Source organism: Aedes aegypti, chromosome 2, assembly GCF_002204515.2.
Source record: "Aedes aegypti strain LVP_AGWG chromosome 2, AaegL5.0 Primary Assembly, whole genome shotgun sequence".
Classification (NCBI taxonomy): Eukaryota; Metazoa; Arthropoda; class Insecta; order Diptera; family Culicidae; genus Aedes; species Aedes aegypti.
Window position 1 is genome coordinate 69,874,984 of NC_035108.1, and position 23,080 is coordinate 69,898,063.

Genomic DNA, 23,080 nt, shown 5'->3' on the forward strand with positions numbered 1-23,080 from the left:
AAGAAATCTCCTAAGGAATTCCTGGATTAAGTCTCTAAAAAAATCCCCATGAGAATTCCTGGACGAAATCCTCGGAGGATTTTTTTAGAATCCCAAGAGGGAATCCCCGAGAGAATGTCTGGAAAAAATCCCCAGAGGAATTCCTGGATGAAATCCTCGCAGGAATTCTCGAGGAAAATTCTCAAAGGGATCAAATCCCCGGAAGGTTTTTTGGAGGTAATTTACGGAGCAATTTTTAGAGAAATTCCTGGAGGAAAACCCAGGAACAATCTCTGCAGGAAATCCCCGGAGAAGTTTTTGAGGGAAAATCTCCGGAAGAATCATCGAAATCCCCGAAGGAATTCGTGTATAAAAGTAGTTCTTGATATCCTCGAAGAAATCCTTGAAGTTCCTGGAGGAATTCCTGGAGAAAATTCTCGGACCAATTCCTTGAGGAAATCTCCTAAGGAATTCCAGGAGAAAATTCCTGGAGAAATTCCGCGTGCAATTTCCAGATAAATTCCTGGATGAATTCGGTGAAAACATCCTCGGAGGAGTTTTTTTTTTTATGAAATCCCAAGAGGAAATCCTCGAAAGAATATCTGACAAAATCTCCAGAGGAATTCCTGGATGAAATCCTCGCAGGAATTCTCGAGGGAAATTCTCAAAATGAACAAATCCCCGGAAGATTTTTTGGAGGTAATTTACGGAGCAATTTTTGAAGGAATTCCTGGAGGAAAACCCAGGAACAATTTCTGCAGAAAATCTCCGGAGAAGGTTTTGGGGGATATCTCCGGAAGAATCATCGAAATCCCCGAAGGAGTTCGTGTATAAAAGTAGTTCTTGATATCCCCGAAGGAATCCTTGAAGTTCCCGGAGGCATTCCTGGAGGAAATTCTCGGACCAATTCCTTGAGGAAATCTCCTAAGGAATTCCTGGAAAAATTCCGCGTGCAATTTCCAGATAAATTCCTGGATGAATTCGTTGAAAAAATCCTCGGAGGAGTTTTTTTTATGAAATCCCAAGAGGAAATCCTCGAGAGAATATCTGACAAAATCTCCAGAGGAATTCCTGGATGAAATCCTCACAGGAATTGTCAAGAGAAATTCTCAAAGGGAACAAATCCCCGGAAGATTTTTTGGAGGTAACTTACGGAAGAATGTTTGGAGGAATTTCTGGAGGAAAGGCCAGGATTGGTTGGTTGGTTTGACTTTATTAACGAGATTTTTACCCCTGGGCTAGTTCATCTCGGGACCAACGGCTTTACTTCCCTTCCGAAAGAAGTCGTCACTATAACTTTTTACGTCATAAGTGACTATGTCGGGGATGTGATTCGATCCCAGATCCTCGGCGTGAGAGGCGAGTGTTCTAACCACTACACCAGGTCCGTCCCCTAAAGGCCAGGAACCATTTCTGCAGAAAATCCCCGGAGAAGTTTTTGAGGGAAAATCTCCGGAAGAATCATTGAAATTCCCGAAGGAATTCGTGTAAAACGTAGTTCTTGATATCCCCGGAAGAATCCTTGAAGATTCCGGAGGAATTCCTGGAGGAAATTCTCGAACCAATTCCATGAGGAAATCTTCTAATGAATTCCAGGAGGAAATTCCCGGAGAAAATCCACGTGCAATTTCCAGATAAATTCCTGGATGAAGTCTCTGAAAAAATCCTCGGAGGAGTTTTTTCTATGAAATCCCAAGCGAAAATCCCCGAAAGAATATCTGGACAAAATCCCCAGAGGAATTCCTGGATGAAATCCTCGCAGGAATTGTCGAGGGAAATTCTCAAAAGGAACAAATCCCCGGAAGAGTTTTTGGAGTTATTCTAGGCAGCATTTTTTGAAGGAATTCCTGGAGAATAGCCCAGGAACAATTTCTGCAGAAAATCCCCGGAGAAGTTTTTGGGGGATATCTCCGGAAGAATCATCGAAATCTCCGAAGGAATTCGTGTAAAAAAGTAGTTCTTGATATCTTCGGAGGAATCCTTGAAGTTCCGGAGGAATTCATGGAGGAATTTCTCGGACGAATTCCTTGAGGAAATTTTTTCTGAGGAATTTCTGGAGGAAATTCCCGGATAAATTCCACGTGCAATTTCCAGATAAATTCCTGGATGAATTCTCTGAAAAATCCTCAAAGGAGTTTTTTTTATGAAATCCCAAGAGGAAATCCCCGAAAGAATATCTAGACAAAAGCCCCAGAAAAAATCCTGGATAAAATCCTTGCAGGAATTGTCGAGGGAAATTCTCAAAGGGAACAATTCTCCGGAAGATTTTTTGGAGGTAACTTACGGAAGAATGTTTGGAGAAATTTCTTGAGGAAAGGCCAGGAACCATTTCTGCAGAAAATCCCCGGAGAAGTTTTTGAGGGAAAATCTCCGGAAGAATCATTGAAATTCCCGAAAGAATTCGTGTATAAAAGTAGTTCTTGATATCCCCGGAAGAATCATTGAAGATTCCGGAGGAATTGCTGGAGGAAATTCTCGAAACAATTCCACGAGGAAAACTTCTAAGGAATTACTGGAGGAAATTCCCGGAGAAAATCCACGTGCGATTTCCTGATAAACTCCTGGATGAAGTCTATGAAAAAATCCTCGGAGGATTTTTTTTTATGAAATCCCAAGAGGAAATCCCCGTAAGAATATCAGGACAAAATCTCCAGAGGTATTCCTGGATGAAATCCTCGCAGGAATTCTCGAAGAAAATTCTCAAAAGGAACAAATCCCCGGAAGAGTTTTTGGAGTTATTCTAGGCAGCATTTTTTGAAGGAATTCTTGGAGGATAGCCCAGGAACAATTTCTGCAGAAAATCCCCGGAGAAGTTTTTGGGGGATATCTCCGGAAGAATCATATAAATCTCCGAAGGATTTCGTGTATAAAAGTAGTTCTTGATATCCTCGAAGGAATCCTTGAAGTTCGCGGAGGAATTCCTGGAGGAAATTTTAGGAGCAATTCCTTGAGGAAATCTCCTAAGGAATTTCTGGAGGAAATTCCCGGAGAAATTCCACGTGCAATTTCCAGATAAATTTTTGGATGAGTTCTCTGATAAAATCCTCAAAGGAGTTTTTTCTTATGAAATCCCAAGAGGAAATCCCCGTAAGAATATTTGGACAAAATCCCCAGAGGAATTCCTGGATAAAATCCTCGCAGAAATTGTCGAGGGAAATTCTCAAAGAGAACAAATCCCCGGAAGATTTTTTGGAGGAAATTTACGGAGCAATTATTGAAGGAATTCCTGGAGGAAAGCCCCGGAATAATTTCTTCAGAAAATCCCCGGAGAAGTTTTTGGGGGATATCTCCGGAAGAATCATCGAAATCTCCGAAGGAATTCGTGTATAAAAGTAGTTCTTGATATCCTCGGAGGAATCCTTGAAGTTCCCGGAGGAATTCCTGGAGAAAATTCTCGGACCAATTCCTTGAGGAAATCTCCTAAGGAATTACTGGAGGAAATTCCCGGAGAAATTCCGCGTGCAATTTCCAAATAAATTCCTGGATGAAGTCTCTGAAAAAAATCCCATGAGAATTCCTGGACGAAATTCTCGGAGGATTTTTTTAGGAATCCCAAGAGGGAATCCCTGAGAGAATGTCTGGACAAAATCCCCAGAGGAATTCCTGGATGAAATCCTCGCAGGAATTCTCGAGGGAAATTCTCAAAATGAACAAATCCCCGGAAGATTTTTTGAAGTTATTCTACGGAGCAATTTCTGAAGGAATTCCTCGAGGATAGCCCAGGAACAATTTCTGCAGAAAATCCCCGGAGAAATTTTTGGGGGATATCTCCGGAAGAATCATCGAAATCCCCGAAGGAATTCGTGTATAAAAGAAGTTCTTGATATCCTCGGAGGAATCCTTGAAGTTCTCGGAGGAATTCCTGGAGGAAATTCTCGGACCAATTCCTTGAGGAAATCTCCTAAGGAATTCCTGGAGGAAATTCCTGGAGAAATTCCACGTGCAATTTCCAGATAAATTTTTGGATGAATTCGTTGAAAAAATCCTCAAAGGAGTTTTTTTTTATGAAATCCCAAAAGGAAATCCTCGAAAGAATATCTGGACAAAATCCCCAGAGGAATTCCTGGATGAAATCCTCACAGGAATTGTCGAGGGAAATTCTCAAAGGGAACAAATCCCCGGAAGATTTTTTGAAGGTAACGTACGGAGGAATTTTTGGACGAATTTCTGTAGGAAAGCCCAGGAACCATTTCTGCAGAAAATCCCCGGAGAAGTTTTTGAGGGAAAATCTCCGGAAGAATCATTGAACTTCCCGAAGGAATTCGTGTAAAATGTAGTTCTTGATATCCCGGAAGAATCCTTGAAGATTCCAGAGGAATTCCTGGAGGAAAATCTCGGACGAATTCCTTGAGGAAATCTCCTAAGGAATTCCTGGAGGAAATTCCCGGAAAAATCCACGTGCAATTTCCAGATAAATTCATGGATGAAGTCTCGGAAAAAAATCTCGGAGGAGTTTTTTTTTATGAAATCCCAAGAGGAAATTCCTGAAAGAATATCTGGACAAAATCCCCAAAGGAATTCCTGGATGAAATCCTCGCAGGAATTCTCGAGGGAAATTCTCAAAGGGAACAAATCCCCGGAAGATTTTTTGGAGGTATTCTACGGAGCAATTTTTGAAGGAATTTCTCGAGGATAGCCCAGGAACAATTTCTGCAGAAAATCCCGGGAGAAGTTTTTGGGGGATATCTCCGGAAGAATCATCGAAATCCCCGAAGGTATTCGTGTGAAAAGTTGTTCTTGATATCCCCGGAGGAATCCTTGAAGTTTCCGGAGGACTTCCTGAAGGAAATTTTAGGAGCAATTCCTTGAGGAAATCTCCTATGGAATTCTTGCAGGAAATTCCCGGAGGAATTCCACGTGCAATTTCCAAATAAATTCCTGGATGAATTCTCTGAAAAAAATCCCCAAGAGAATTCCTGGACGAAATCCTCGGAGGAAATTTTTTCTGAAATCCCAAGAGGAAATCCTCGTGAGAATATCTGGACAAAATCCCCAGAGGAATTCCTGGATGAAATTCTCGCAGGAATTCTCGAGGAAAATTTTTAAAAGGAACAAATCCTCGGAAGTATTTTTGGAGGTAATTTACGGAGGAATTTTTGGAGGAATTCCTGGAGGAAAGCCCAGGAACCATTTCTACAGAAAATCCCCGGAGAAGTTTTTGAGGGAAAATCTCCGGCAGAATAATTGAAATCCCCGAAGGAATTCGTGTAAAAAAGTAGTTCTTGATATCCCCGGAGGAATCCTTGAAGTACCCGGAGGAATTCCTGAAGGAAATTTCACGTGCAATTTCCAGATAAATTCCTGGATGAAGTCTCTGAAAATTCACCAGGAGAATTCCTGGACGAAATCCTCGAAGGATTTTTTTTAATGAAATTCCAAGCGAAAATCCCCGAAAGAATATCTGGACAATATTCCCAGAGAAATTCCTGGACGACATCCTCGCAGGAATACTTGGGGGAAATTCTCAAAGGGACCAAATCCAATATTTGGAGGAATTCCCGGAGGAAAGCCCAGGAATAATTTATGCAGAAAATCCCCGGAGAAGTTTTTGGGGGATATCTCCGGAAGAATCATTGAAATCCCCGAAGGAATTCTTGAAAAAAAGTAGTTCTTGATATCCCCGGAGACTTCCTTGAAGTTCCCGGAGGAATTCCTGGAGGAAATTCTCGAACCAATTCCTTGAGGAAATTTCCTAAAGAATTCCTTGAGGAAATTCCCTGAGAAATTCCACATGAAATTTCCAGATAAATTCCTGGATGAATTCTCTTATAAAATCCCCAGGAGAATTCCTGGACGAAATCCTTGGAGGATTTTTTAATGAAATTCCCAGAGGAAATCCCCGAAAGATTATGTGGACAATATCCCCAGAGGAATTCCTGGACGAAATCCTCGCAGGAATTCTTGGGGGAAATTCTCAAAGGGACCAAATCCAAATTTTGGAGGCATTTATGGAAAAAATATCGAAATCTCTAAAATAATCTACTCTTACTATTTCAGAGTTTTCGATTAGTTACAAAACAAATCAGATTATCACTAATAGTATCTGAAGAGTATAACGTAGTGAAAAACAATTTTGAAATTATCTTAAACTTTCCCGCAATTTCCATATATTACCATTTGACACCATAAGAATTTGATATTACTTCCAATTATTTCATTGGGCACATAACTAATTGCAAAAACTATATGTATTTACATAAAATTTAGAAATTTTCAATGAATTTACCGAAATTTTCAAACTCTCTTCAATAGAACAAAATTATCCCAGGAAAAACAAGCACAAAAAGTAATTTAAAAATGTTTAGAAAATGTTACCTTATTTACAAACACTTCGATACAATACAAATATTATTCCAAGACTCTCATGTTAACCGAAAATATATCAGAAATAATTCTAAGAATTTCTGAAAATGTTGTAAACATTCCTTTATAACAGATAAATTCTCAAAAAAAAAAATTGCTTTCACAAATAATTTCAGAATTCTTCCAAAGGTCCCTCGCATAAAAATATAACATTGCGGAAAACGTTTTTGTCTCAAGCACCAAAAAACCGCTAATTACTAACTCAAATATTATCTCATATTTTTCAAACATTTATAGATAAAAAAAATTATTCCTCCAACTTTTCTACATATAAGAAATATATATTAAAATAATAAAAGTTGACAACATTTTTCAAATATATCTATTTGATCTGCTAAGTATCAGAAAACTGTATACATAATCAATATCAGAATTTACCGATATTTTATTCTGAATATTGAAAAATAATCTCATAATTCAAACAATTTTTGAATCCTTACCGACAATCTCTAAATTTATCGCATTTTTAAACAATTTTATTTCACACAAATATTGTTCCAAAAATATTTTTTATTGGAAAATCATTTCAAACCTGCCCAATGCACACATATATTCTTCCAAACCAATTGCGTATTAATAAATAAATGAGCACAAATATTCCCCTAAAAATTTAATATATTTGCAAATAACTATGAAATTACCTCAGATATAAGAAGAAGAAGAAAGAATCTCAGAATCTGGAAAGAATACACTATGGAGATTATAACTACACCGTCTGATCCATTGTCACTCTCATTGACGGTAGTTTTTCAGTAGGAAACGTCATAACCTTGCTTTAGCTTTGATCACCGTTTACTTAATGGTTTTCAGTTTATTGGAGCTTTTCGGTGATTCACCGAAAAGCACCAATAAACTGAAAACCACCCCGAAACGTCATAACATTTCATACAAAATTGAAGATTTTCAAAAAGAGCTTTATTAGTTTGAATATTCTTCCAGATGATCTGCCTATTCACAACAATGTTCTCAACAAATAGAAATATTCGCCTGATCCATCACTATTGTTTCTGATTGTTTTTTTTTGTTATTCAACATTTTGACCTTCATAGTTCAAGCACATGTTGCCAAATAATAACCAATGTGGTAATCATCGCATTATAACATGATAACTTTTTGATAAGTTTTGATTCGAGCACTTCATAACGTGTACTGCTAAACGCACCGCAACAGTAAACAGAGAGCCAAAGGGACAGAGTGATTCCTAACCGCATAGGGTTTCCAAAATACTATTGGTTCAATTCATGTTTACCATAATCAAATGAAAATAAAACAGATTGATACAATGCAAAATATGAATATGGTAATATTTTATAATTTATTTGAACATATTCAGTGTGTAAGCTGTGCTTTCATATCATTGTTCATAACAAGATCATACCAACAGAAATGCTGCTGAATAATAAGTGATCTTGTGCTGGTTACCCTACGCCGCAATGCGATCATTGGTGCTCTCGCATTTTTTCAGGCTCGGAGAAAATGAGAGAATGTTGTCTCTCAAGTTCGGAGAATATCCTGAAAATTTTGAAAATTTCCCTGGTTTTAAATCGAGACTACTCAAAATTAAAAGCATGTACACCACTTTTTATTAAACCAAAATGAACATAAATACAAAACGCAGGCTTACTCGAGCCGGTTTTTCGATAAATTGACTCTAAATATTTTAAAAAATCAAACAACGGTGGTTAGTCCCCAAAAATTGACAGTAAAAAGTTATGCTCTTTAGGTTAGTATTCAAATTTGGTTGAAGCCTGAATTATGAAATCTTCACAAAATATTCTAAGAAAGATTTCGAAGAGCTCCTCGGTCGGAAATTACGATATTCTGAGTAGGATTCGAGAAATTCTATTCCAATCACCGAAAATTTCAAAATCCTCTCTCGCGCGAGAAGCGTGACCTCAGACCTTAAGAAGATTCTTGAGGAATACATTTTGATTTGGTGTCGATAGATATCGTTGTTGCAAAATGATAGCATATAAATCACAACTGTTGTACAAAGTACAACAGTGCGACAGCCCGAAGGTTAATCTGAAACTTGCGAAAGTGAGTTGATGTCACTCACTTCAGAAATAATATTTTGGGAAATAAATTTATTATTTTAAATTATAAATAGAATCACAAAATATTCGAAAGGCATAACATTTATTTTATTATCTCATACATAAATATTTGAATAGTAATATATTACAAGTAAGAAAATTGTGATATTTGTGTCCGATTTTTTTCGCTTCTCTGGAATGGATCCCCGGAGGATTAAATCTCTGGGGGACCAAATTACGATGACGTCACGTGGCAACTTCCAACGGGAAGAAAACCAAAAGGTTCGCAGTAAACTGCGGACCGTGTTTACAAAAATGAACGATTTTGCTGCGCATTCATCCATTCAATGTTCATCGGGTGAACATTCATTCACTGGATGTTGATCCGGATGTATGACCGAGCTAGTAGCATTTCCGGAAAGACTGTAAATAATTGATGATTAGTTCAATAAAAAAAGTATGACGATTAAACTTACTGTGTATAAACTTTTTTCTTGTGGTTGTTCGATCAAAACCAGGACTTGATTACTTTCGAAAACATCGATTTGGATGAATATTTCTAATTCGGTGATATCATGTCATGAATTAAGAAGTGGTTCTGATTATTTTTGTACATTCGGTGACAGGTTCCGATAGGGCTTCAAATGGCCACTCTTGGGACCTTTTGTGCAGTTGTCGTCTGACGGCTTGAATAACATGATTTTTCGCACAGAATTGAATATGAATCTTCTCATACACAGCTAAAAATATGTTGTAAATTTAAGTTTATTTTCATGCACATATTTGGAGCATCAAAATAAACGTAAATTTCAACGACCAATCCATTATTTTTCAATCGAATTCACTTTAAATTTACACGATCATGTAATAATCAACCATTTTTAGTTGAAAATTGAATGTATATTCATTTAAATTTAAATGATGCTGTAATAACACACGAATTCGATTTACTTTTACAGTAGGCTTCAGTTTACATTACATTGAAAATTAAATATTTTTTTCTGTGTATGCTTCCATTTCTGTTTGGCCTTACGACCCAACCAAAATAGAGACATCTTTTCAATTTGGTGTTTTACAACAAACAAGTTTGTTTGGGGCCCATATAGCCGTAGCGGTAAACGCGCAGCTATTCAGCAAGACCAAGCTGAGGGTCGTGGGTTCAAATCCCAGCGGTCGAGGATCTTTTCGGGTGGGAAATTTTCTCGACTTCCCAGGGCATAGAGTATCTTCGTCCATGCCACACGATATACGCATGCAAAAATGGTCATTGGCACAGTAAGCTCTCAGTTAATAACTGTGGAAGTGCTAATAAGAATACTAAGCTGAGATGCAGGCTCTGTCCCAGTTGGGACGTAATGCCAGAAAGAAGAAGAAGAAGTTTTACAAGATCATTCACATTAACCCCTCTACCGGCAGCTTCATTTTATACCGCCAAAAAAATATTCAAATCGCGATAACTTTTTTGTTTCTCGATATTTTTGCACAATTTTATCACAAGATCTCAAAAAACTCTTCTAGTTCTTCTTTTTCTAGCTTCTAGCCGTGTCAATATTAATCACGTGTGGTGATCTGGTTCTGAAGATATTCCGATGTTTTTTGGGGGACCGACATTTTACATATAAAATGTCTTTGGCGGCCATTTTGTTTTTGGTCAATTTATCAATAAAATAAAATGTGTACTATAAAATACCAGGTAATAAGAAGCTACTCTGAAAAAATCATACAAATCGGTTTAAGATTCTTGGAGAAATCTGAAAATTACGATATGAGGTTTTTTAGTGTTTTCAAGATCTTTATTTGTCCAAGGTGGTACCAGAAACATAAATGCTCATTACTCAAAGACGGCTGCACCAAATTGTTTCTTTTTTTTACAACATACTCGCATTAATGTATTATTTCGAGGAGTGAATATCCGAATACGATAAAAAATCTGTAGCCTGAGATATTAACGTGAGTTATGGCTACACGTCGGTTCCCCAAGGAATTTTGAAAGATTTTTACATTCAGAAGACCAAATATCAATAACGACACATATTCGAAAACTAGAATAGTTTTTCGAGAACTTGTGAAAGAATGATGCAAAAATATCGAGAATCAAAAAAGTTATAGAGGTTTGAATATTTTTTGAGCGGTAAAAAATGAAGCTGCCGGTAGAGGGGTTAATGACCTTAGAGCCACAGACAAACAGACGTAACACTTAGAGCAAATTACGATCAACATAATAGTTACGAGAGCATGTACGCCCAATGCTAAAATCATCGTGTTTGGCCGAAAGACCAACAGATGGCGGTAGCTGCGGGTGGTCGATTGACCACCTACCGTATATTTAACTCGAACGTTAAAAAGGTGGTCGATGGGCATCGATGTCGATGCGTGATGTCTGTTTGTCTGTGTTAAAGCTTTCTCTGAATATTCACAATTTGCCATATTTGTATGCAATATTCTACAAACTCTAAACAGTTGGTACATTCTACCAAGCAGGTCAATTTTACGCTGATAAGGTTTCTTGAATTCCCACATCTTTTCCATTTCGAAATACCCTAGGTACCCCTACAAATTTGGACCGAAGTTCAAAATCATTACCGATTTCGAAATTTACAATGTATGTGTCAAAAATATAACTCATTTGTGATTTTTCCTGAAAATTTCATCAAAATCGATCAAACGAATGCGAAGTTAAAGAATTTAGAATCTTCAATGTCGGCACTCAGTACTGCAAAGGTTAATTCTGTGTGAATTTTAGAGTAGCATGAATCAGAAACGACTTTTAGAAAAAGCATATTTACATGCAAAAAGATTTTTGATATCTATTTTAGTGTAAAAGTTATTAAAGTTTTTGTGATAAAAAGTATTTGTTTTCAAGGCATTTAATTAGAGTTACAAAAATAACACATCTGTAATTTTTTGATATAATATACAATTTTGGTTTTGTATTTTGAATGCCGTCAAAAGATATTTTTGCCCCAATCAGAGATATTCAGAATCAAAGTATGCATGTTTTTGTGAGAAAAACAACAATAACTCCTAAACGGAAGGAGATAGCGAGTTTCTTCACTCACCAAATTACGCATTTTTCAAAGCTCTAAAAGTGTTTCTTAGACTACTTTGATGAGAAATTTGAATTGAAAACTCTAGAGCAAGAAAACCAGTTTTGTTTGGACCACCCTTTGTCACCGTATGAAAAAAGCTCTAAATCGGTCAATTTAAGAGATACAAGAAAACTTTTTTAGGCAAAGTTGCTTGAAATTGAATGGTCTACAACTTTGCTGAAGCATGTATAATATAATTTCTACAAATAAGAAAGTTAGTAATTTCTATGAAAATGTGGTCCACCCTAATTTTAAATAAAACCAAACAAAGGGCTCAACTAATACAAACAACTTTGTAGAAGACCGTTTTTGTCTAATGTTTCATTCTAAAGCTCAAAATGCATCTTTCCGCGTAAAACTGATTCCTGGACCATAGTGCAATGGAACAGCAATCCTTTGGAAAGCTATTCTAGGGACCATCATAGTAACCATAAAATTGTTTTTAGTATGGTTCCATGAGTCGATATCGAGTCATGGAACATCGACTCATGGAGGTATCACTGTATTATAGAAAATATGGGAAAAAATCGCTAGCAAACCCGTAAGTAGTCAAGCTAAGTTTTGATTTTTGGTTAGTTGTTTCATCAGAAAGCCATGTATGAAATGTGATTTTTTAATAACTAACATATTATCTTGGAAAGTTACGTTATATTTTTATTTAATTGAAAAAAACATTGAATTGTTGAATTTGTGCTTCCATTTGAACTAAAATCCTAGTTTCATAAAAAATTTGAGAAATCCCGGGATTTCCCGGGATAAGCTTAGATTTTTATCCCGAATCCCGGGACAAGCAAAATGGCCGGGAAATGGACACTCTACTACATATCGAATTTTAAATGACAGTTAAATGCATGGTCGATGGAAACTTCGTCAGTGCTACGTCTGTTTGTCTGTGATGTTTCCTTGACCTTTACAGCAGAGCTGTCGAAGAATCTAATTTTTGAGAGAACTAACAAAACAATTTTTTATTCCTGATGGGAATGAAGAGAAGTACTTTTTCATCTCAGAACAATGGACACTCATTGATAAAATTGTATTCACTTAATTCCACGCAAGTGTTCATGCTTCGATACCTTTTAACAAACCTTGTTTTCGACTCAGTATTTTATCTCGTTTTTGTGATATTCGATACGACTTTTGCCACCATGATTGGATGCAGCATGTACCAATATCAAACTTGAGAACTATCCGACTATAACTGAAAAGTGATGTCGTTTTATGGTATGAGTTGAGGGATTTTGAAATCTCACGCGGGGGACCAAGCCTTCACAAAAATCAAGTGTAGAGTAAGTGTAAACCCATCGGCGTGTAGAGATGGAAAACCACTCTGGAACAATTTCAATTGAATTGATTCTGATGAAAAATGTTGTGTTTGATTCAGAAAACAAAGATGTAGGGTCGATGTACCAATAGCCGTATAGCTAAGAACAAATATTCGTACAAAATCGAAAAATAACGCTAGTGTCATTATTTTTACATCATCTGAAAGCTTTTTATCTTGGTTTTGTGGGAAAAATGTGAAGACTATGAAAACTCATATATTTTTATATTTTATCGCTTGTGCCACTATAGGAACACTTGTGTCTGTAGTAGCACTATTTATAATTTCTGTTCCTAAGTAGCACTAGCATCACGGCATTGGCAAAATACAAATCAAAACCGTAATTTTACAAAACTTTCATATTTTTCCTAAAAAGTGTGGATCAAAGGCTTTTGTTTGATGTAAAAAAAGTTCTTAATTCATCAATTATTTCATATAATACAAAATAGTTTCGCTCAGTAGTGCTACTATAGGAACAATAGGTTTACTATAGGCGCGAGGGAGCTCAAATTTTAAGCAAAACTAATTATTTCGATAATGTTTTGAACAAAATAAAGCTGTATATCAATGGTACTTATGTAAATAGCTCCTGACCTTCATGACAAAAAATATTTTGAAACGATTTATAGCAAAACGGCCGTAAAAAGCGACTAGTGTGACTATATTAATGGAACCGACCCTAGTTCCATATTCTCAAATCTTCCTCGAAACAATGAAATTCCGAGCAAAACAAGCAATAAGCTGTTTAGTTTTGATTCGGATATTTTTGACGGCCACGGGTTGGAGGCGAACATTTCATGCACAAAAAACAAATGTTAAATCCTAAGCAACGTGTTCGTTTATAAACCAGCCCCTCAAAGAATGTTGTTGGATCATACTTTTTAAAATTTTCGTTTGAATAGCCCTCAGTACCCTAGATTCCCCAATAAGCGCCAGTAAGCAATTCGCGAAACATCGTCATCAAATCGAGCGTCTCTTTCTCGGTCGTTCTTCTTCGTGCTCGGCTTTGATTCAATCAAAGCTAGAATACTTCTTCATACTTTCATTCGGGTCCTTTACACACAGTTTAGACGTCGAAATTAATTTTACGACCAAATCACTCAGCAGTCGAAGTCCGCGCGGTGAGGCACTCCACTGATTTATGTGAGTTTGTGAGTGGGGCCGGCGACTCACTTCACTCACTTACCGCAAGCGCCGATCGGTGAGTTGCCGCGCGGCCGTCTGATTAGTGTTCGTGTGATTTTCTCACTCCAGACAGACGCATCGCATTTACCTCTTTACCTTGCGCCGACAATACCGGATTGGTGACCACGTGCTCTTCCATACACCAGTCAGCGTTTGAAAGGTGGTAGGGGGACGCAGGGGGAAACACACCGTAATGCTTCGATTTTTGCGGGAATGCTTTTTTTCGTAGCAGAATCGATGTTTGTTTTTATTAAGAAGCCAAACTTTACACTACCAGAGCAAACAGCGAGCAGCAGTCAGTGGGTTGAAGGTGAGAAGGGGGTCTGAAGGTCAAACTGATTTTCTCGAAATAGAATTCGACTAATCATCACTTTTGACGATGACCCGAGTCCCGAGGTTCGAACGGTTCAATACATGCGCAGCGCCCTCAACAAAAAGGCGAATTTGTTGTCGTTTCACCCTAACGTTGTTGGTCCTTGGAACGCATTCGTCGAAAACGTGTAGCCTTCGAGCTTCATCAGAGGGAGTGATAGATGTCTACCGCCCTATCTCGACTTCATGCACGAATGCACGAAAAAAGATCGTGCACACAGCCAATAACGGTCGGTGAATGTCGTCACGAAAAGGTCGAACAGTGATACCCTGCACGAGAAGGAAGAAAGGGGAGAAGGAGAAAGGGAAAAACACATCGATTTAAAAATAAGAACACCAAAAGGCAGAATGGTTGACGATCGGAATCGCGCTTCGGTTGCTTGGTAAGACGGTTGATTGATCCTACATATGCCGATGACTACCTACAATACTGCTTATACCACGGCTAATGGTTAGCGGTCAGTCGCTGGTCTATTGCTATCCTAGGGAGCAGTGATTCCTCAATACAGATGCTTTTATAATTTCCTCAAATATCTGTCCACGAGCTGTACCGTACACTTACTGGAATTTTTTTCAACCATTTTTAAGAAAAAGCGTTCAAATCCTTTCTATACGGTATTCCATCAAACTGTTTTACGGCTTAGATAGATACAAAAAAAACTATAATGCGACTTTGAAGGTTGGTTGAAAACTGCAATAACAATACCAGAATTCCTTGAAGTTTTGTACATGAAAATCAATGAAACTTTTCCCAGGAATGCTTATAAAAGTATCCGATAAAGTTTGCTCAAAACTTATTGTAGTTTTTAAAGATTCAAAAGCATATACAAATTTAGTTTGAGGATGTCTTTAACCAGCAATGTGTAGGGGCCATTGCTGTCATTAGACTAGCCTATATACTTATACAAAAAAAAAAAAAATATTATCATTCTGTGCGGAGCTCATAATCGTGGCTGGAACTGATTTGGAGGTATGTTACAGACCATATTTTATAATAATAGAAAATTAAATCAGTTGCCATCTTCAAGACTTAGTCTCTATTTTTAACGGAAGGTCTTGGAATCCTGTGGTCTGTAAAGTCACTTTTTTCTGTATACTGTTTGCATTGAATACTGCTTCAACATATTCCAGAGAGATCTTCAAAGACTTTGACGAATTTTTGACAAGTTTTTCAGGAATTTCTTTTCAGATTCCTCGAGGAATTCTTCTTGTAATTTCTACAAAGATCTCATCAAGTATATTTCTCAAGTTTTTTTCAGAAGTTCATCTGAGGTTCCACACAACAGTTCAGTAAAAATACTAGTTATTCCAATCATCTAAGAAATTTATCTAAAAAATCCTTCCATACTTCCTCAATAGCCCAGGGTTTATTTCAGAGAACATTGTGGAAGTTCATCGAGGTTACTTTCAAATTTAATCAAGTTTCATCAGATATTACTTTGGGATTTTGATCTTTTTCTGGAGATAATCCTAAGAAAATGACTAAGGAAATTTTTGGATGACATCTTCAGGAAATTTCTTTAAAAACTATACTTAAAGTTTTGAAGGAAATTTCCTGAAGATGTCTTTCAAAAAATTCCTTGGGAATATTGCTATAAGTTTTAAGGGAACGATGACAAAATCATTGGATACATTCCAAGAGCACTTTTGATCTCCTCGAAAACTGTATGAAAGCATCATTGAAGGAATTCATGATGTAATCTCTGAGGAAACTTCTATGGCTATCCTTAGAAAAAATCTACGTTGAACTTTTGAAAATATCTAAAACAAAATTAACTCCTGAATAAATCCTAGAGTATTTTCTGTAATTTGTTTTAAGAAAAATTTAGGCAAATTTATTGATTTTTAAGGCATTTCTTTCATCAAGAATTTCAAAATCAATGACAACTCAAAACACAATCTTTAGGAATTGTCCAATTTTTCCTAGATACATTTATTTATTTATTTCGTCAATCATTTGTAGACTACATAGTTACATAGTTTCTTATATTCTAAGATTTCCTAGTGAGTTAAAATATGATTTCAATTTGGTCCGGGGCATACTTAGATCAATCATTTCACAGTGCTCATTGTAAACAGACATCATTTGATTTAGAGGACTAAATTTGGCGTAGTTTGTACAATAACGATCTAAAGTAAACAAATTTCTGTGTCGCAATTGTCGATTAGGAGCATAAAAGTTTAATTTGGATAATAGCTTTGTTGAGTCAATACGTTGTGAAACGATATCGTTAACAAATGCGACCATGACATATTCTCGTCGCTGTTTTAATGTCTGAATGTTTATCAACATGCATCGTGCTTTATATGACGGAAGAGGAAATACAGTCCATCCTAATTTGCGGAGTGCGTATAGTAAAAACTGCTTTTGAATCGACTCTATTCGTTCTTCATGTGATTTCAAATATGGGGACCAGACAACACTACAATACTCTAATATGGATCTCACATAAGCAACGTAAAGGGTTTTGATCGTATAAGGGTCTTGAAAATGATAGCCGAAACGTTTTATGAAGTTAAGCATATTGCCCGCTTTATGAGTTATTGTGTTGTAATGTTCAACGAACGTTAATTTGGAATCCAAAATTACTCCTAGATCTCTAATTTTATCACATTTTTTAACATGTTGGTTTCCTAACCTTATTGTTAAATTCGGAGTGTTCCGTTTTCTGCTATAAGTTATTAGATTACATTTTTCAACATTCAACTTCAATAAACTTTTAAAACACCAGGTATTAAATAAAAGTATTTCATTATGAAATGTTTCATAATCGTCGTCTTTCTTGATTTCTAAAAACAATTTCATGTCATCTGCATATATAAGAATCCGTATTTTTTTAAGAATAAAAGATACGTCGTTAACATATAAAATAAAAAGGAGAGGTTCTAAGTGGGAGCCTTGAGGAACACCTGATGTGACTTGAATTGGTTTGGATTTTTTGTCATCAAATCTTACTATTTGCTGCCGATCAGTTAGATATGATTCAATCCATTTGAGAAGCTTTTTCTCGATACCTATTTTACTCAGTTTGAAAATTAACATTGAAATGTCAAGTCTATCAAATGCTTTACTAAAATCAGTGTAGAGAGCCTCTACGTGGTTACCTTTATCCATTGCTATTAGGGAATAATCAACAAACTCCAGGAGGTTTGTAGTAGTTGAACGGCCTTTAAAGAAGCCATGTTGTGAATTAGTTATTCTGTGTTTAATTTGACCAAAAATACATTTGTTAATAATTGATTCGAACAGTTTTGGAATGCATGAAATGATGGCAATCCCACGATAGTTCCTGATATCAGATTTTTTGCCTGATTTGTAAATAGGTACCAAGAAAGACTTTTTCCATTCCTTTGGAAATTCACCAGATTCAAGTCAGATCATTATCAGAGAAGTTCGTGTAAGTTTCTTGAAAAAAAGTTGCAAAAAGGTTACAAATATCTTCTGAGTTATTTCCTTCTTTGTCGTCTAATGTCATTTTTGATGGGAAATTGTTTGAATTAATCTTTGATTTGACATAGTTGAAACAATTCTTTGGACATGACTTGACTTCATTTTCGGTTTTAATGTTATAATCTGTAAGTGCATTAGAAATAGTTAAATTTAGTTGATCACAAATACTCAGATAGCTTTCTAAATTTGCTTGACTATTATGTGCCTTGTAGGTTTTGTGTGCTTTTTGTTTGCGATTTTTCAAATTAATGATTTGCTTATTGAACCAGACTGGATTTTTTGAGCCAAAACTTCGTCTTTTACGTTTGAGTGGAACTTCCTCCTGAATTACCTCCGACAATATTTTGTAGATGTTTTGTACGGCACTTTCAATATTTGCTTTTTCTTTCAGATTGGATTGCCAGTTTACTCTATTTATTTTGTACCTGATATTGTCATAATTAGCCATATTGTAATCAAAAACATACTCATAACTACAGTCGTTGTGATTAAGGTTACTGTGTACAAATATGGAATATTCGATCGCAGAGTGGAACGCTTCATTTTTCCATAACGGAGAAACAGATTCCACTACACAAAAATCCTCACATATATTCGTTAGAAGTAAATCTAAGAAACAATTCTGTTGGTTTTTGACATGATTAATTTGGTTGAGTCCTAGGAATGCAATTTTCTCAAATATAAATTGTAATGTTTCATTTTCACCAACAACTGGAAGAAGAATGCTCTCATTATCATAATCTGGAATAAAATCTACATTTCGTTGATTGAAGTCACCATAAATATGAATTTTATATTCAGGAGGAAAGCATGAAACGATTTCTTCGGCTGCTTTAAAGAACATTTCATACGTCGACTTAGTAGTTCGATCAGGAGGAAAGTAAACTGACGCGAATATATGAGTCTCTCCAATGATCTCTGTTTTTACCCAAACGTGCTCAAAATCCTTAAATTTTGGTGAAGCAATAAGCTCAGAATTGAATTTTGAAGAAATTGCAACTAGAACTCCACCACCTGACTTCCTTTGGGTTAAAACTAAATCCCGATCATTCCTAAATGCATTATAGTTGCTACCAAAAATTTACTCGTTTTTAATGCTATCGTTCCAACTTGTTTCAGTGCCCAAAATAACTGAAAACGAGGAGCTTAATATATTTTTACTAATTATACTCATTTTTGATGCGCTCTTCATGCGATTGAAATTCTGGCAATGTACCAGAATTTCAGTAGAACGATTTTCTGAAGAAATTGATGGTAGTTTGTCATTCTTAAAACTATTTTCTATATCTATTGAAACGTTACCAGCTTCGTCATGGTGCGTCAGGTCGGACGAAAACACGAACGTTCACAGGAACACGACGAACAATGCTGAGAAAAAGAATTTCTCAGAGCGGGCCCGAGAGTCCAATTTGGGGAAGAAGAGGAGCTTGTTTGAGGAAACTGGTGATCCACCGGGTACGGGTTTAGTATTTCTCCTCGTTGAAACTTGATACCTCGTTGATTGGCAGTAGAGTGACCAGAGAATTTCACCTTCGCTGCTGCCAAAAGATCCTTATCCGGAGGAAGAAAGCTTGTTGCTGCTTGTTGACTATTGCATTTGTTGTTATTGTTGTAGTTGTAATAGCTACATGTGGGTTTGCTGCCTATGTTGGTTTTATTGAAGACCGTTTTATTGTTGTTGAGTATCCCTTTATATTTGTTCCGGGATCTGTCATCATTGCTGTTTCCGTTGGTGTTGTTGTTATTGCGGACTGAGTTGTATGAATTGGTATTTGACATTCCAACTGCGTTTCGCTTGCGACGTTTCCTAGCCTTATCCACGTTTTTTTGTTGATTCAAGCGGCGAAGTTCGCGTGCATCGTATTCTGCCCAACTAGCCTTCCAAACTTTTTGCGTTCCAAGCAGTCGCCAGCCAGAATCGTTTTCAGCTTGCGCGGACATCATCTCTGTCCCCAAATTTGGGTGTGATTGCAATGGGGGTGAAGATGTACTCTTTTTTTCAAGAGAATTTACGGCGTTTGAAATTTGTTTCAATTCACCTATGATATCTGCCGATGATGAATTTGCAAGGCTCGCATTATGTTCTGAACAATGGTTAGCCATATCAATAATCAAACTACTGACTTTTTCAAATTCAGTGCAAATATTCTTAAGCTCCCGTGTCAAATCGGAAGTGAGTACATCAACATATTCTATTATGCTGTTCTTGGTGGCCTGCATTGATATGTCGAACAGTGATGTCAAGTGGTTTTTTATGGCAACGTCGTCTTGTTTTCCATTTTTGCAACGCAATGTCAATTAATTCACTAGAGCAGAGCTTTTCGCAATTTCTTCAGCTGTAGTGTTATGTTTTGCTGCGATGGCTTTGAAATCACTTTTCAGGTCGTTCAATAGCACTTCGATGCTCTCAAACCCTTCGCTAATATCGAATTTATTTAAATTGGATGAAATTTTGTAATTCGACTCCATCAACCCTAGTACTTTCCATTTACTGAACAAGAAATAGGAACAGAAGAACTGTAGGCTCATTTATTGTATTTTTTGCTATTCGACTACTACAACAACACATCAACATGACATCCATCACTTAATAATTCTGCGAAAGCTGTTCATCGTTTATATCAACAGCTGATTTAACACTAGCGCATTACATTTAGATGGCATTTACTTTTATTTTGAGAGCCCCTAAATCGAACCCCGCACCGGGCCTCAATAACCCTAGCTACGCCACTGCAAGAACTCCATCTGAATTGCTGCCTTAAGGTTTTGAGTAATGTTTTTCACATAGCCTTGCCTCATATTCTTCTTGAAACAAACTAATTCAGATCATCTGCCAGAAATCCGGCATGAAGATGTTCACGTTTCTGCCCTGTCTTCCAGAAATTTGTTTAGGAACACAGGTACAAGCTTCGCCAAGTACTTCTTTTGGGATTACTTTAAATATTTTTCCTGGCATTTATTCTTACACTTCTTCAAACATTACCCCAAGAATTACTCGAGAGATACCTGCTAGAAGTTATTTCAGGAAGTAGTTTTTAGATGCTAAATCGTATTTAATGTCTCGGCACGGGGTTAGTGTCTTCTTCTTCGACAAAATTAACTACCCCCTGAAGAAATCACTAACCCTGTGTTGAAACGTTGCAACGCCCAACGCGTTGGGCTAGGATTAAATCTCTTTATCGTTTAATAAAACTGCGTTGGAGTGAAGTGATCGAAATATACAAATGAACCTCAAGCATATCTATCAGAGATTCGCCCATGATTTTTTTCCGAGAATATTTATGAAGTTTTATATCTAGCTTTCAGTATCATAAGGTTGTATCTGCGTCGATTAACATTGATCAATTTTCTCTTTAGCTAATTACTTGGCTGGGCGGCTGTCATGTCAGTAGAAAGTACTTATTGTCCTTCGACGTACTGCATCGTAGAATGTTTTGAAAATCGACTCATTTTGTGAACATATTGAAAGAGAAAATCGATCATTACAGATACTATCAATAATTTCATGAAGTCTCCCAAGAACCTTTGCATACATCAAATTTCTAGATAAAACGTAACAAGAGACTCATTAAACATTCGTCGAGAGATACTTCTGAAAACTGTTCCAAGAAGTTAGATTTCTCTCCAGAAATTCTTTGAAGAGAGAATACACTTGCTGGATTTGCTTAGGAGTTTTCTGAGCAATTTTAATAAAAATTACAAAGTTTTCTTTACGATACTATTTCAGGAGTTTTATAACTGGCTTTAAAATACTACGTATAATAAGGCTAACAACACAGCGTAACAAAAATGACATGTTTGCGTGTCTCAAGGATCAAATTATGTGTCTATATAGTAGATATTGGGTAGCTGAATCTGATGCCAAAGAAATATTCCACCACGTCACAATTTTTAGCTACAGGTCGCCAAAGTTATATAGAACACTGGATTCATTGATGTTCACATGAGATTCAAAGTACGATTTCTCAAATATGTTTGTGCTATAATCCACCAAGCATGCAGAATAGGACTTAAACTTTCAATTCGGATATAATTTAGTTGAAACTGCACGTTAAAATTTAGATTACATCGGTTTTTTTCAACATGCTTGCAGTCTCCATACAAAATTCTTCATTTCTCTTATAGGGTAAAAAACAATACTTTTCTGAACCACCAAAAAATAATTTTTTACCATCGAAAGTATCATAAACTTTGTTGATAAGTATTGTTATACACATGAAGTTTGAATTCTATGGCAAATTAAGCAAATAAATTACCATACAAGCTGGCAAACTTGCACGCAAGTTGGTTGAAATAGTCAAATTTAGCATTTTCAACAGTCAATATCTCAAAATCTAGACGTGCTATGATATTTTTGAAAACGGCAATGGATTCAGCAATCCTTAATTGAGTAAATAGCGGAATTTTGGTGAGACAATGTTACAATGTTCCGCAGTGTAATAATAATCTAATAAGACTAATAAGAATTAGGGGCATCAATGTGCCCTTATTGGCTGTGCGTTCATAGGGTTGACAGGATTTTTTCAGGGAGGGGGGGGGGGTTGTTCTTTGTTTAAATCATTGAATCACTGTGCACAATTCTTTGTATAATGAAAGGTTTATGGAGATTCAATAGATATTTTCTTAAAGGTGTCTTGTTTTGTTGAGTTTTAATAGAAATCTTCGGGTGAAATCAAGGTTAAAATTTTGGTTTTAAAATATGAGAAACATAAAAATATCTTGAGTTATCGTTGAGCACTCGTTGTAGCTACACCCGGGACCGATTACTAGAAGAAGTTATTGGAATGGTTATTGGAAATAATCTTTGGTGAATTTAAAGAAAAATGTAGAGGAACTCCAAGCAACTATGCGCAGTTATTCCTTTACTATTTCTTCATAAGAACGTATTGTATATAAAACCTTCAAAAAATGTCTGGTGAGAGTTTTGGCAGAAGTCTAATTTCTGGTTGAACTTCAAGAACTTGAGCTTAACTGGATGCCCACTAGCAATGGAGGGAAGAGAGCGAGAAATTGATGATGCATTGAACTGGCTCCCACAGTAGATCGGAATATACCCCTGTATCTACGCCAGTTTATACAGGAAGGTGTTTGGGGTGGCTAATTTATGGCAGAGAGGCTTGCTGTTTGGTTAGCAGACACCCTATGTATCAGGCGTAAAGAAAGGCGTGCTATAATGATGGAAGAACGAAAGCGTAGGGAAGCCATTTTATGTCCATCTCAAGTTCTAGCAAATGCTATGAACTGTGATAGATCAACTGTGATACATTAAGAGTGGAAGATAGAA